Raw genomic sequence first — 11,671 nt, forward strand, 5'->3', positions numbered from 1 at the left:
ATAGTATATTTTGATTTAATGAAAGGCCTTTCAATTAAAGTAGTTTACAGCTTGTTTAATATACGTGCAGTGCATATCAAAAGGAAAGTTTGACCCACATTAGTCTCTTCCTCACCTCTCCTCCCGTGCAACGGTGGCATCAAAGCATCATCTCAAACTTGTATCACAAGTTTGTTATATCTGAGCTGTGCTGTATCCGATAAATCGTCATCCGAAAACTCTTCGCCCAACACACACACATAAGACACCACAGTCACACACTCAGGCGCACACAAACAAGATAAGTTGCTTCCTGGTGCGGCGGTGGCCTCCTGCCTGCTCGGTCAGAATTGATGTCAGAGTGGAGCCCTCTCACCGACCCCTGCCTTAATTGAAGGAAGCCGGTGAACAAGTGGAGCGGAAAATTAGTTCTTCTTGCACACAGTAGCACAGAAGTACAGTTTGAGTCACCCATAAACACAAACGCATTAACCACACACACACACACACACACACACACACACACACACACACAAACAGCTGAGGATTTCCCTACCCCTGATGCCGTGACCGCATCCTGAACTTTTCTCTATTGGAATGTAATGATTGACATCCTCCTTAGCTAAGACCACCTGAGGCTCATTTAAAACACTCCACTGTACCAGTTCAGAGCTTTTAAAGTTTAATTAGACAAGGACCATGCTAATAGAAAAATGATCAGTTAAGTCCTCTGGTATACCGATAAGGGTTATTGTTTTATATCACCACAGTGAAATGTAATGCATTCTGTCAGGAGCCTAGCAGGGAACATTTGATATTTAAAGAAGAGGAAGATACGTCTGGAGCTCGCAATGCAGTTTTATGTTGTGTTCTTAGTAGGGCTGTCAAAGGTGTTAACGCAAATTTGTTTTAACGCCACTCATTTCTTTAACGCATTAACGCAACTTGTGATTTTTAGGTTGTAGTGAGCATAGGTTTAAAGCTAAAGCATCATATGAAAATAGAAAACCTAAGGAATCCATTGGAACCAACCACGTCATACTAGCTTGTTACTAGGACATACTATGATTCTAAAATGATTATGTTCCTTCCAGGTACATTTTGAACAAATAAAGAATGTGCGATTAATTAGCGACTAACCATGATTACCTATTGACAATCATGCTATTACTCGCAATTCAATATTTTAATCGATTGACAGCCCTATTTTTTATCTGTTCAAAATGTACCTCAAAGGGAGATTTGTCAAGTATGATACTCTTATCAATGTGGGAGTGGGCAAATATGCTTGCTTTATTATTAGAAATTAATTAACAACATAGAACAATGACCAAAACTGTCCAGAAACCCTCACAGGTACTGCATTTAGCATAAAAGAAATATGCTCAAATCATAACATGGCAAACTCAAGCCCAACAGGCAACAACAGCTGTCAGTGTGTCAGTGTGCTGACTTGACTATGACTTGCCCCAAACAAAACTGCATGTGATCATCATAAAGTAGGCATGTCTGTAAAGGGGAGACTCGTGGGTACCCATAGAACCCATTTTTCATTCACATAACTTGAGGTCAGAGGTCAAGGGACCCCTTTGAAAATGGCCATGCCAGTTTTTCCTCACCAAAATTTAGCTTGAGTTTGGAGCATTATTTGGCCTTCTTTGCAACAAGCTAGTTTGACATGGTACCAATTGGTTGGTACCAATGATATTCCTTAGGTTTCCTGGTTTCATATGATTCCAGTATCTTCACTCTAGCTTTAAAACTGAGCCCGCTACAACCTTTAAATTGAAAGTTGCATTAACGCATTACAGAAAATGTAATGCATAATGTTATTATCACATTAACTTCGACAGCTCCTAGTTTTTACATGTAGCTTCACTTCACTCGGTGGTTTTCACTTAAAATGAACCGCACCAAGACAGTTAGTTCATGGTCCACTACATAGCGTGCTCTGACTCTTTGCACATCACTCTGTGGTGATTACCTTCACTTCACTTCTCTCTTCTCTATGGACTGTTAGGAGTTATTCAGGGAATGTAGAAAATCTTTAACTCAGGTAAAAGGGAGTTGAGACTGTATAAATGGCTCACATTTTTTCCCTTAGCCTTCCCTAATAGTCCCTTTACATGCAGTTTGCACTGAACTTTTCAACTTCCTACTAATTAGTCACCCTGTCTCCAGTCTTCAGCGATCAGCCATCATTTGCAGCAGCCACCCTGGCTGAATGCAGAAGTGCTTCTCTGACTGTGCTGAAATATCTGTGGGAAACTCTATTGATCTAAAAAGTCAACAAAGGCAATTTCAGTTCTAAAGACGTGGCAAGTGTTGTTTCATTTTCAAGAAAAATGAAGTGTGTGGTCCCATATTTTTTACTTTATTTTTCAGACAGTGCTGATCTGGATCACTGCAAGTACTTCATTAAAACTATTGTAAGGTATTTACCCAGCCACTGCGGTTAGTTTTTAACGTCGTGGAGAGTCATGGCTTTGCAGATGTGTGTTTTTTTAAGTTACCCATTGCTACCTTCATGCACACAGCATTTATTTACTACAAGAAGTGCCCGGAGGGAGAACCTGCTGCTAACAACTAAACAAAAGCTCCTTTATCTCATGAGAAGTAAATGATGTTGGTCATAACAGCTTCACAACCCCTGGAGAAATGACAAGAAAAAGCACACATCAATCAAAGACAAATAACTGTGGGGTAAAAAGAAGAACAAGGGAGGCATACTGGGATGAACAGGATTTGCCGCTGATTGCAGCGGTGGTCAAATGCACTGATGGGATTTGTGTATAATATATCAGGCTGGTCTCATACATCATCTGTAGCTATACCTACAAAAAGTAATGCACCACAATTCATGTACATGCCACGAAATCAATTGGTGTGTAATTAATGTAATTGTGAACCAGGACATATGAAGAGTGGCAAACACTGCGTAGAGAGGAGGTCGGGGTGGATGGGTGGGTCAAAAAATATATCAGACTTTAGCCCAGCGTTCGTGTCCCGTGTGAAACCAGAAGTCAACGCTGATTTGTTTGTCACGTAACTTCCATACTTAAGTTAAGCCACTTCCGATGTTATTTAAACCCAAACTGTGATCTTTTCCTAAACCTAACTAAGTAGTTTTGCTACCTAAGTGTAACGTAGTCGATCTGTACCTAAGTCTAACTGAATAGTTTTATTTTTGAAAAGACTGGAGCGGAAATTGACACGTGCATCAAGTGTTGCTGGACATTCGTAGGAAAACAAACAAAAAAAAAGGAAATTTGTGTCTATTTACACAAATCAAATAGATACAATTTCATGACTATTTCACAAACTGCTGTGAGACTGTGTTGTCCCACGAGCACGGGGCTGTGACGAGCATGAGCTCAACCCTCCTTACACAACACCTCCTCATCCCAACCTTGGCGTCACTAGCCTTGACTAACCTTGGCGTCACTTTAGGAAGAGACAACAATACCACTTTAGTTAGGTTTAGGAAAAAACTACATGGTTTGGCTTGAAACTACTATGTTTGTACAGTTAAAATGACACTTTACAGAGACTTTACAGCCGTCTCCTGGATAAAAGCCTTGTGTTTGTTGGTGGACGGGTCAAACAAACACAAGATGTTCAACCAGGAGACCGCTGTTCGTGTCCTTTGTGAAACTCAAAGAAATGTTGATTTATTTTGTCAAGTCAGTCCCATGACTCACATGAGTAACTCAGTTAGTCAGCTAAGTTAACGTCAACCCCGACCGTTTCCTAACCCTACCTAAGTGGTTGTGTTGCCTAAACCTAAATTCCTGTGAAAACGTGAGTTTATTTTGAAAGGACACTATGCATTTAACAAGCATATATTGACACGCCGTCCCTGATCCGTCCAAAAGTAATACAAGAGGGGTACCCCGTGCGTTGGTCCAAACACTATAACCTCTTCGCATTATGTTGATAATCTTAATTCATTTGATTTAATGTGTTAAACTAAAATTCTGGCCATATCTTACATATTGCACCTTTTTGTTTGTACATAATAACTGGAGTCGGAGTGAAATGAGAGTATCGTCACGTACATGTCCCCAAGCAACTCTGATGCAAAACACGGTGACTGGGTTGAAAAAGTCCACATCATGCCGCCCTTTCTCTCTCTGTGTAGTGAAACTCTTTATGAGAAAAGGCAATAACGCATTAGTCAGGAGCCGAGCATACAGAATAAAGTGGATGTTTTGGTGGTGTTTTGAAATGCTGGCAGCCAAAAAGCCCAGGGCTGCTGTTGTCCATACAGCAAAAATCAATCAAATCCATGCTCAGATTGAGTGTAATGATGTCAGCACAACATCCCAAAATAAGTGCACTGAAGGGTGAAGTGAAGCTTTTACACATTATTCTGTTATTTATGCCATTTTATCAACAAACTACGTGGCTGTAATGTGCACAACATTGATTACAAATAGATGTATTTACTGCGGAAGAAGCCCTTAAGAACTACTGGGGATTTTTTTTTTTTCATTTTCTGCCTTTCAAACCTTAACAATCAGAGATGTTGTAGTCTGCAAAATGTCACAGATTTCACAGACTGGCCCCCTATGCTCCCGCTCTCCTCGTCCACTGAGCATCCCGTGGCAAAGTGAGAGCTCATTAAATGAAGTCATGATGGGTAGAAGTAGGAGAAGCTGAGTGAAGCTGGTGACGGGGGTAAAATTATGTTTTGGCAGATAATTCTAGAGTCGGCTGCCTCCATCATTTAATATTAAAGATGGTGATTTCAGGTGCACACGTTTAAATACTGACTGTACAGGTTATCCAAGAATCACATTAGGTAGGATTTCCATTAGAAAAGTTTAATTTGTAGCCAAAACAATAAAAAAAGATCATTCAAATGCAAAGGTAAAAAACCTTACTCTCTCTCTCTCTCTCTCCCACACACACACACACACACACACACACACACACACACACCACTCTTGCAGGAGGACATGAAAAGCTCTCAGCTGAATTGATTGGCACTAAATGGCTCATACTTGAAATCAACCCAAATTACTGACTGGCTAATGTGCTTGAAACAACTTACTTACCTCATCCTCTCATGCAGCACACGCACACTTGAACACACATAAATACACTTGAATTACATCCCTCCATTCACTGCGGCGCTCACACACACACACACACACACACACAAGCATGCACCTGCATATGTTTCTCTCCTTTTGATTCATATTCTAACACACAAACAGGCACTTCTGTGTACAGCCAGGAATGTCAATGCCGTCATTTTTTATCCTGCTGGCCCGCCTCCATTTACCAAGTCATCTACTTGATGGCATGATTGAGGCAGCGCTGAACACAGCCGCCGCTCTCCTGCCAAGCCCCGAGATTACCTTCAAAGAAAAGTCCTATTTTTCAACAGCCTGGGTTATATCATATTTTTTTCTGTTTTTGGCCATCATTCCAAATGGGCTGTGATAACATTTTAATCATCAATTTGTTTGCTGAGATCTGAGGATGTGCCAGAATATTAGTGAGGGTCCAGCAGGGCAAGTGACCGTGGTCAGAGGATCACATAGAGGCTGTAAATAAGTGAGTCAAAGAGTCTATAGGTCAGTTATAATGGACCATTACGTAGTCAAAATGTGACGGTACATAACCACAGTGAATTCAGTAGGTGATTTGCGCTTCCGAATAAATATTAGGGTTGTCAATCATAAGAAACTAGAAAACCTAATAAATCCATTTGTACAACTGGTGGTTATGGTAGCATATTGCAAAGGAGGAAAAATAACAGTCCAAACATGCGCTAAATTTTGGCGAGGAAAAACTGTCATGGACATTTTCAAAGGGGTCCCTTGACCTCTGACCTCAAGATACTGTATGTGAATGAAAATGGGTTCAATGGGTACCCACGTGTCTCCCCTTTACAGACATGCCCACTTTATGATAATCACATGCAGTTTGGAGCAAGTCATAGTCAAGTCAGCACACTGACACACTGACAGCTGTTGTTACCTGTTGGGCTGCAGTTTTCCGTTATATGATTTGAGCATATTTGTTATGCTAAATGCAGTACCTGTGAGGGTTTCTGGACAATATTTGTCATTGTTTTGTGTTGGTAATTGATTTACACTAATATATACATACATTTGCATAAAGCAAACCTTTTTGCCCACTCCCATGTTGATAAGAGTATTAAATACTTGACAAATCTCCTTTTTAAGATACATTTTGAACAGATAAAAAATATGAGATTAATTTGTGATTAATTGAGTTTAACTATGGACAATCATGTGATTAATCGCGATTAAATATTTTAATCGAATGACAGCCTTCATACATGTAAAAACGTACATACAGTTTTAATAATAACATTTTTAAATAAATCATTTTTTAAACACTAATAATTTCTCACTTCTTAAAGCATATGGGACTGTATTGGTGTCAGTATTAGTGACCATTTTATTTCTGCACTCCTTGTGGACTGCTGACCCGGGTTTGTGTGCTGCAATGTTTACTGTTTGTGTTGACACACTCCTGGAATTTGTGATCCAGGTGGGAGATATCGGAGCCGGGGGTAGGGGAAGGGGGGAGGTGGGGAGGGGGGTGCTGCGCTGCTGAGACGTGCATAGAAATACGCTCCAGGCCTGCTGACTCGTGTGTAACTCCGCTCTCAACACGCCCTTTCAAGTGTGCCTTTGAGGGTATAGCCTAAAGTGCTGTTGCCCACAAAACTCTCGTTATCACAATGGCGAGTCAAATGAAGCGGTTCTGAATTGATTCCCGTCTGGGGGACAGTTCAAAAGAATCAAAGAATCAAAAAAGAATGCGTTTCCACACCTCTAGTTTGCAGACCGATAACTGTACACTGACGGTGCCTGTTAGGACGAATGAATCAAATTTGTGAAAGGGCAGATTTAATTAACTTCAATAGCTTTTCCATCACCATTTCGTCCAATATTTTAGTGTTGTCCAACAAGGACTTAGTTCTGAAGAACTTTTTTTTTTTTGGATTGCTCTCGGCTTCTCCCTGGTCGAAATGACTCAACCTTTTCCAAGTTTTTTTTTTATCAGCTAGATTCACCTTTGTCTTCTTTCGTGGAGAGGGGAAGGACGGTCGGAATGTAATTTCTAACTCTTTCTCCACAAGCTTTCCTTGTTTGTTTTATACAAAGGTCACAGATGTTTGGATGCCTGCTGTGGTGCCCAGCACACTTAATGGGACCTTTACAGTTTTTCGCCCCCACAGAGATAGCTCCGCTTCTGCAGGCCATAACAAGCCCTGCAAGAGTGTCAAACCGGCTGAAAACGAGGAACGCTCCGACACATGCACACGTTCACACACACACACACACACACACACACAGACAAACGTGCACGCGTGCGAATATATTCTTCATCAAACTATTACACCTCCACCAGGCTCCCCACCGAGACGCCTTCTGTTCCGCAGACAGATTCTACATGTTTACAGCTAATGGATCTCAACTGCCATATATTCACATCCCCCCTGGAAGAAATAAACTCAGTGTTTCCGCGTGTCTTCTCCGTGTGTGGGTTATGTGTACGTTTTCATCTATTCATTTCTCCCCGATGAGATATATATCGAGCTTGTGTGCCAGTTTTCCAGCACAGCCATTAGGAGAGCAAGCCGACACAGAGCTCTGATGGCCTCCCGCGGAGGGGAGCTATTAGCTGCATGCTAAATGGTCCCAGTGAAGATGCTAACATTAGCCTGATCTCTCACTGCAGTCATCTCAATGAGCGGCGCCATTATTTACACGCAGAGTGATGCGCCGAGGTGATGCGAGACCAAATAATTGTTTACGAGCGTCGACGGTAAGGACACAGGTGCACATGCATCAGGAAAAGTGACGCGCTGGATTTCTGGGCCTCACATCCCTTTTGAAAAACAAATGTCAGGCATGTGCATGGCTGCTAAACCTGCCTTCACCTTGTTTACACGTGTCTTAAAGAAAGCACCCCAAACTTTTTTCCACCATGTCTTCTCTACCTCCGCTTGTTCCTCCCCCTGTGTGCTCTCAATCTAACGCAGGTCAGCCATTGTTCATCTCCTCTGTTAAGTTCCCACAGGACAACTATGCAGCCCAAAGATCCAAGAGAAGAAAAAAGAAAACATCCCACTCAGCAATCAGTGAGTCTGTCTGTCTAACTGTGGGAAAGAAAAAGAAAAATATCTGGAGACAAAGCTTGAGATTTAAAAGGCTGTATAGGTTTCAAAATGATATCGATGTGCAGATTGTTCCATTATTTCTATATCATCAGCAAAGACTTAAAAGTGGCCAATATTTGTGTGCACGGTATATCAGGAGGAATATTTTTTTTAACCCTCTGAGACACACACATGAACAGACCCATTTTTGTCTTTTCTAGGGTGGGGACAGGGGGTCTTTAGGGGGAAGATAGCAGGTCAACAGTAGATGTCACATAGAAGTGGTGTACATCAACTGAAAGCTGGAACCTGATGATTAATTTGATAGAACTCAGCACTGTGTGTCAAGTTGTTCTAGTCAGGAATCAGAATAAACATGAAATAATTAATTAATCAAATAAATTGTAAAAATGTATAAGGGCTTAGATAATTATGATGGAAGTACATGATGGCCATCCCAAATGCTCTATTATGTCTCATAAATTGTTGCAAGAATTTTTGGGGTTGATACCATTTGTAACAGATTTGGTGCTAAATGTAACCATTTTTTAACCACTTAAAAATGATCGATAATCCCTCCAAAATACCACAGTAAGACACCAAGACCTTGAGGAACACCTTAGGAAAAGCCATGCTGTGATTTGGTATAAAAAATGTTTGACATTTGGAGATTTCTGCAAGAATTGCTTTTTTCAGCGATTGGATGGCGAGCACTTCTGTTCTGGAAACTGCTCAGAAACCTCCTTATATTGTCAACCTTAATTCTAGGAAAGCCGTCCATTCTCTGAATGCTCTAGGTCTCTAGTTTTGTGGCTGTAAAGTGTCATTAGGCTGTTGTTATGCTAGAGGTAATAACTAAAAAAGAAGTAATTTTATACAGTTATGAAGTAAATTTCCAAAGATTATCTCACTACAATGAAATGGCTACTATGGGGACTAATATCATCACACATAAATACAATTAGGCTCATTGGATCCACAAGAGTCTCACCTATGCAGTCATACTGAATTTATGTAATTCCAAGACTGTATAGGGACCCCAGTATGCAGATATGTTAAAACACATCATTTTGAGAATAGGTGAAAATAACAATAACAATAATTCAAAAAATTGCATGGTTTTTGTGCCAAACTGCATGTGATTATCATAAAGTAGGCATGTCTGTAAAGGGGAGACTCGTGGGTACCCATAGAACCCATTTTCATTCATATATCTTGAGGTCAGAGGTCAAGGGACCCCTTTGAAAATGGCCATGCCAGTTTTTCCTCGCCAAAATATAGCCTAACTTTGGAGCGTTTTTTAGCCTCCTTCCTGACAAGCTAGCATGACATCGTCGTTGTTACCAATGGATTCCTTAAGTTCTCTAGTTTCAGAAGTATCTTCACTCTAAAACACTCTAAAACTTTACCTGCTACAGCCTCTGAAAGACGGTAAAGTCGGTCAGGATCGTCCGCGATCCTGCAGGTCTCAGGGGCTTAATGATCAAAAACTTTCAGTTAGTCTAAAATGCTACAGTGTAGCATCGCCCATTGGGTTAGTATTTGTATAAGTGCACATCAGTGTGTTCATGTATTGATGTTCCACTACAATAATACAATTAGGTTTATTATTATCAATAGTTAATTCATGAATGTATGTAAATAATTTATTAATTATAATTAATATCATATAAAATATTAATAATGAATGATAATGATATGAAATAATACAAAATAAAAGTCCAGAGTCAAGTCCCAAGTCAAGACAGCCAAACAAAGTCATTTTAAACAATTTTTTTAGGTAATATTAGGGTAATTTGGCAGTAATTCCAAAGAAATTTCAAATAGGTTACTTGCTAATTATCACCTAATTACCATGACATTTGCAGACCGGTAAAATTAAGTGTTACCGCTCGTTGTTTTGTTTTCAGGGACTGTAACTTTCCTGTTTTAGTTCAATCTCACTGCTGCCATCAACTGTTTTCCAAGCCATTTCTGGCGGAGGGTTGTACAAATTAACATTTATGAATAATAGCAGATTGATTCGATGAATCATTAATGAGGAAAAGCAGTAAAACAATGATTTACAAGATTTCTTTAAAACAATCAGTGCGGGCTCTGCATGGGAATGAACCTTGTGTGTGTAATGTGTCACCAGAAGCCTGTCAGTCCAACGAGGGGTGAGCAGAGTGCAAGCAGTATGTCGGGCCGCTCGCATGCCACCGTAGTCCCGCTGTGTAAGTTAATATTACATATTATTTATTCATGAAATTTGTTTCGAGCTCACTTCACTTATACCGAAACACATCACCGGCATACAATACAACTCTTTACATTTTTGCTTGAATGCAGCAACCAACACTTTGTGAACTTGTGAAAGATATCCTCGAACAGCATTTATAAATGAAGATCGTTTGGAAACGTGGGCCCACACAGTGGAAAAACGGCCTTGCCATGTCACGCATTGTGACTCACGTAGCATTAATTGATTCGGTACACACTGTTTCATCTGACGAGTGAAAAGCACCAGAAAGTGGTGAGCAGGTTTTCAAATAAAAGCTTCAGAAGCTGGAGATCATAAAAAGGTTTGAAGCTTATACTGCCGTGCGGCGTTGGGTGTTCTTGAAGGACAAACACATTCTCAGGAAGAAGGTCTTACATTCCTTATGAATGTACGTTTAAGTCAAGTATAGTGTGGGACCCACAGTAATGTTAGACATAGTGATGGACACTGGACACCCCCCATTCTCATTCTCATGAATATGTTATGTATTGTTTTATTTTTAATCTGATATGTGTATGTGCACTGGCAACTAATATTCTGGTAGGATTATCTGTGGTTATAAAGAGTAAAAGTCATACAGGCACTTCGGGCAGCTAAGGGGTCCTTGGGTGAGATGCAGGAGCGCGAAAGCGTCATTCAGCAGACGTATCGGCAGAATGTAGCCGCGCAATGCTAATATGCTGTGTTTCTGTGTTTCCAGAGAAGAAGTAAAGATTTATTTTAAACTCATGCACGCCTGGAAGTCACTTTGTGTCCAAGTGTGCAACAATAGTATAGTATAGTATTTGATCAACACACTCAATAAAAAGTGGTTGAACCGTTGCTTTCAGAAGCATGGTCAACCAGGTCATTATACAACCACAACATACTGCTTACGCTATGATTGAAGGATTTTTGCTACATCAGTGGTAGAAAAGTACAAAATATATTCTAGTATTATGGCTTGTGAGGAAATCTTAAGCATAAACCATTGAAAATCACATCAATTTTTTGCTTTTATTGAAGACCCAACCGGCGCTGTACTTATTTTTTAAAAGCAGAATGTTGTTTGCAACACTACCAGGCTCATTAGTTCACTCATTAATTTTGGTACACTATAAAAATCTGAGGAGTAACTATATACAAGATTAAAAGATTTTTCAAATCTGAACATGTTGAAAATGTGAGAAACGCCACACATAACGACAGGCTATATTAAATTTCAAAGTTTTTGTAGTGGCTATCTTTAGTCTTCATGCTTCTTATCCTCATCTAAACTTACTTTCTGTCAGTAACCACAT

Source organism: Sebastes fasciatus, chromosome 3 (assembly GCF_043250625.1).
Source record: "Sebastes fasciatus isolate fSebFas1 chromosome 3, fSebFas1.pri, whole genome shotgun sequence".
Lineage (NCBI taxonomy): Eukaryota > Metazoa > Chordata > Actinopteri > Perciformes > Sebastidae > Sebastes > Sebastes fasciatus.